The sequence below is a fragment of the Barbus barbus genome (assembly GCF_936440315.1).
Source record: "Barbus barbus genome assembly, chromosome: 18".
Lineage (NCBI taxonomy): Eukaryota > Metazoa > Chordata > Actinopteri > Cypriniformes > Cyprinidae > Barbus > Barbus barbus.
This window is the reverse complement of record NC_136746.1, coordinates 28,323,472-28,329,471: the sequence shown is the minus strand read 5'-3', so window position 1 is coordinate 28,329,471 and position 6,000 is coordinate 28,323,472.

Sequence of the window (6,000 nt, the reverse complement as noted above, 5' to 3'; positions counted from 1 at the left end):
ACATCTGAGAACTTCAGCAAGGTCTCCATTTAATCAAACAATTGTGATATTACAGATATTTCCTTAGTTATTTTTCTTTCATGCAGACTATTGTCGAAATGCCTCCAAACCATGAGAGACCCAGTCTACAGTCTAAAGCTCCAATTTAAGTTAATGAGTGCAAATATGTTAATTTGAGAAGGTAATATGTTCTGATTGCTCAGTTGTGACACATTATTGTTCTTCAATCTAACAGTTACAATATAGTGAGTCATAAAAGCATATTTATATGGAAGCACCTTTCCACCACAAGATATAGCCTTAAAATCGCCATTGCAGTTTTTCTTACAATTTGTACTTTTTTTCTCCCTCACGATTCTGTTTATATATATATATATATGTACAGTGGTGTGAAAAAGTGTTGGCCCACTTCCTGATTTTTTATTTTTTTGCATGTTTGTCACACTTTAATGTTTCAGATCATCAAACTAATTTAAATATTAATGAAAGGTAACAAGTAAACACAACATACAGTTTTTGAATGAAGTTTTTTATTATGAAGGGAAAACAAAATCCAAACCCACATGGCCCTGTGTGAAAAAGTGCTTGCCCCCTAAACCTAATAACTGGTTGGGCCACACTTAGCAGCAACAACTGCAATCAAGCGTTTGAGATAACTTACAATGAGTCTGTTACAGCGCTGTGGAGGAATTTTGGCAGAATTGTTGTAATTCAGCCACATTGGAGGGTTTTCGAGCATGAACCGCCTTTTTAAGGTCATGCCACAGCATCGCAATAGGACTCAGGTCAGGACTTTGACTAGGCCACTCAAATCTTCATTTTGTTTTTCTTCAGCCATTCAGAGGTGGATTTGCTGGTGTGTTTTGGATCATTGTCCTGCTGCAGAACCCAAGTTCGCTTCAGCTTGAGGTCACGAACAGATGGCCGGACATTGTCCTTCAGGATTTTTTGGTAGACAGCTGAATTCATGGTTCCATTTATCACAGCAAGTCTTCCAGGTCCTGAAGCAGCAAAACAGCCCCAGACCATCACACTACCACCAACATATTTTACTGTTGGTATGATGTTCTTTTCTGAAATGCTGTGTTACTTTTATGCCAGATGTAATGGGACACACACCTTCCAAAAAGTTCAACTTTTGTCTCGTCAGTCCACAGAGTATTTTCCCAAAAGTCTTGGGGATCATCAAGATGTTTTCTGGCAAAACTGAGACGAGCCTTTATGTTCTTTTTGCTCAGCAGCGGTTTTCGTCTTGGAGCTCTGCCATGCAGGCCATTTTTGCCCAAGCACTAATATATACTAATATTTGTGTTTATTAGTGTAAATATATATATATATATATATATATATATATATTTGTGTTTATTAGTATGCATATTAAGAATTTAATACGTAAATGCTTATTAAAGATTAGAAAGGTGTTTTTGTTTTGTTTATATATATATATATATATATATATATATATATATATATAATATATATATATTTATAATATAATATAAAGTTCATTGTTTATTATTTACAGCTATGTATATATAATAATAATAATAATAATTATTTATTTATTATTTACAAATAATTTATTATTTATTTACAAATATATTTATTTTTATTTGATTTTTTAGCCAAATCTCTTGAGCTCTTGACAGTTGCTTGGATTAGTCTTAAAATAAACTAAGAATTGTGAGGGAAAAAGTGTGAGAATATGTCACAATAACCTCATTTTATTTTATTCCACGGTGAAAAAAAAATTGTCAGATTGTCCACAGGAAAAATTTTAAAGGGCAGGACTTTTTATTTAGTCTTTTTCTCAGAATTACAGAAAAGTCTGAATTGAGAGATTAAAAAGTAGCAACTACCTTTTTTATTTATTTTATGTATTTATTTTGTTTTCTGTGGACAGCAGACAATGAAAAATCATAATCCAATATCATATTATCCCCCATGCTGTGACTGGATAATCAATAATCATTATTTGTACCACCTGATCGATGATGTTTGTGTAACAGTCGAGTATTTACTGGTTTACTGGCAGATTAATTTAATAGAGACATCTGTTTTCTTCGTTTTGCTTCATTATATCAGTGTTAACTCTCAGTCTCATTCATTTACTTTGCTTTCTCTTTCTGGATGCTGTACTGAAATGTGTTGCGCAGACTGATTAATGATGCAGTTTTCATGCTGAGCATAATGTAGAAACAAGTAAATAATGGAGGACAGTAATGCATCAGTCCAGGGGTTATGAGAGAAGGACATGACGAGTGGTCTCTGAGGGGCTTTTGGCAGGGTCATTGCCATCTCTGGCGACATTAATAACCGACGCTGATCCTTTCATGACACTAGTGACCAATGAGATGCAGTTCAAATGCATTTATTTCCAGTAAGAGGCCTTTTATGAGGCATTACCGTAAAATGACAGTTCACTCAAGGCCACAGTTATAGTCTCAAAGCTTCCTCTGTTGTAGCTGGTTTCCCTGTGTTTAGGATTGCCATTATTTAAAATGTCAATTGATGTATAGTGCCTTGGCTTATTAACTTAAAATCACATTTATTATTCTTCTATTTCCCTGCTGGTTCCTGAAATTAATATACTTAGGTTGTACCTTGTGTTCTTTGACATGACGTTGTGAAATAGTTTGTACAGTTAGTACAGTGAGGGCGTTACAACAGTAAATCACGCTAAAGCTCATTATGTGTCTGAAGACAGTTATGATGCATTGAGTCACCATAATTATTATGATGATTACAGCATCTTTAATATTGGCATACTGCATAATGTGTTTGTGAATATTATAAAAACCAAATGTGCAGGTCACATTTGAGCTCAATACCAAAATAAATAAATGTATTACATTATGCATTACATTGTATTACATTATGTAAATATAAATATATCAACAAAATAATATTGATTTAATTCAAACTGAGGTAGATATATAGATCAATTTATTTTTAGATTTTATAAAATAATACAAATAATAGTTTTAGATTTTATAATAATAATAATAATAATTAATATTAATATATTGATAAAATTATTATTACAATGAGATATTATTATTAGCTTATTTTGTATATCTTCTTTTTATTTTATATATATATATATATATGCATTATTATTATTATTTAGTATTTACATGTTGACAGTATTAAAAACTAACCATATTAAACGTGTATGCTTATCAAAGATTGAAACTATTTCTTTCTTTCTTCCTTTCTTTTTTGTAGAATATTTAGTGTGTGTAATTTTTTAATGTAACGCGATAGCTACATGCTAAACTGTAAGTCAAGTCTCTTGTGCTCTTTTAATCTACTTTTTTGCATTCAGTAATAAAGCACTCTAATGAGGAGGTAATGAGAATTACAAAAGACTCATTTATGGTAATGAGATATTCTTCATGATTCTTAATTGTCACCATGGAATCAGTACCAAATAGGCTTAATTTTCTTTACTTAAAATGTTTTAGGATGAAATGTGACCTGCATATGTTTTCATGAGATTCACTCAGTGAACTTTCGTGTGAAGAGATGCAGGCGTAAGATCGTCCTGCTAATATGCTTTCATTTAAAGCGTTAGTCACTGCAAGAAAAAGGGCAGATTCTGTGCGTTCGCAGGCATTGGATGTGCCTGAAGTGTCACCGGCAGTGAGGAAGAGGGCTGCTAGCATGCCTCGGGCTGAGGGCGTCAGGTGCCAACAGAGCCAGACATTATGGAATAAATCAGTCCACTGCGGCCCAACTGGCTTCAGCAGAGCTGATGACCTTCCAAGATCTGATCAGCCTCCAGTTACCACAGCAGATCTCAGATCAGCAGTCCTCACTGCCGCTGGTTTAGCTGGTTAGCTGAGGTGGTTAGTCCCTGCTGGCACATACTGTAACATTATGACACATGGCATAACATTTTTGCAAGCATGCACACAGAAGTCACAAATATTTCATTATATATGGTGGATAGTAATCTTAGCTCATACTGTCATTTTATATATATATATATATATATATACACACACACACACACACACATATATATATTATGAGAGATACTTTGTCAAATTTTTTATTTACTGACAAATTGACAAATACAACTGAGTTGTATTAAAAAGATCATGGCAGCAATAATTAATCAAATGCACATTAAATGAGGAAAGTTCATTAAATTATATCCAGCATACACTGAAAATGTTTGGTTAAATTTGTTACAGCCAAATGTATTAGTTTTTCTCAAATTATATTTAGGGTTTCAATTTTAATTGAGCCTTCATCCAAAATAAATAAATAATACAAAGTAAAAAAAAAAAAAACATTGTAAAGAATTACATGTGTTGTATTTAATCATGTACATTAGATCCAAATTAATCGATTAAGTATCAAAAACATAATTTGTTCATGTAACAAATCAAAGATAGATTAGCTAATATGAATGTAGAATTTCAATTAAAAATAAAAAAAAATCAGTTAATGTTTAATTTTACTTACTATAAAGACAACTCCAAAACGTATTTTTGAAATGTATCATATTTTCTGTTATATGCAAAATAATAACACTACTACTACGCCTACTACTACTACTAATAAAACTCTCAATATTGCCTGCAGTTCTTTTATTTATTATTTGTATGGGGAGGTTTTTTTGCTTTTAGACTGAACACAATGGGTTTAACCCAGAAACCATGATTTTCAAATAGATCTATCTATATATGATATTATGGTGTTATATTAACATGAATATATTAAAAACATGAATATAAATGGATTGTACAGTATCATGTAGTTCATCTTATTTTATCATCTCCCACAGCCGCACAACTTTATCCCAACAGATACTGACATTGCTTTACTTTTCAGGCATATAGAAGCCTTGTGGCCTCTGCTGAAAAGTTTACTCTTGCAGGAGCCCTGGGGCCGAGAGGAGATCGGGGAAGGAAGCTATCATCAAATATTGTCTATATATATATATAATCTGCTAATGTGTTATGCATAACTCACCAGTGCATCTGTCTGAGAGATGGATGGCTTGTTTGTGTTCGTGTGATTTTCACAAACTGACAGAACTTCTAATGCATCTACTACAGTTCTGTCAGCGATTGTTGCCAAATATATTTAATTACTGATGATGAATCTCCTGTAAATGATGGAGCTGTCAGAGAGAGGTGTTTGTAATTCTATAAAACAGATTCATTAGTGCTGTTTCCATCACTGTTGCTCAGTGATTTGTCCTACAGACGTCAGTGATGTCTCAAACCATGTGACTTGTTGCAGGTGACGAGAAGATCATTTTTTAAGAGATCAGATGCTTCCACTTAGTAGGGGATAAAACTGTTGCACAAATCCATATTTAAGCTTTAACCTGACATTATGGTGATGAGTTTTGCACATGTATTTTCTTCAGATAAACCAGCATTGAAGTACATGATTTATGTTTTTTTAATGATATTCTTGATGTTACTCGACTTCACATGTGTTTCCTGTCCTGGCATTAATCTAAGAGTATCTGTAAGCACACAGCTCACTATAATCATAGTGCTTTCCTCCCAACTGTCCTCTTAGAGAGGAAATGATATCCAGTGAGACTCTCTGTACAGATATCTGAGAGAAAGTATATACATTTATGCATATTTTCATGCATTATTTATGTATTACAGCAGGGAGTGAAGACAGGTACAGTGTGAAGGTGACACATGATGGAGGGGCTCTATATGTATCTATGTATGTATGTATCGATCTATCGTTCTATCTATCATTAGTTCTTTCAAGCATTCATTCTATTGTTCTACGTATATATAATTCTGTCAACTTTTCTTTTCACCTATCATTCGTTCTTTCTGTTGATTGTTATATATCCATTCTGTCATTTTCTCTATTATTCTGTTGACTGTTGTTTCTATATATTGTTCCCTTGTTTCTATCTATCTATTGTTTGTTTGTTCTATCGATCATTCCTTCTGTTAGTCTTTCTATTGATCGTTCTATCTATTTTTCTTTCTTTCTGTCATTCATTCT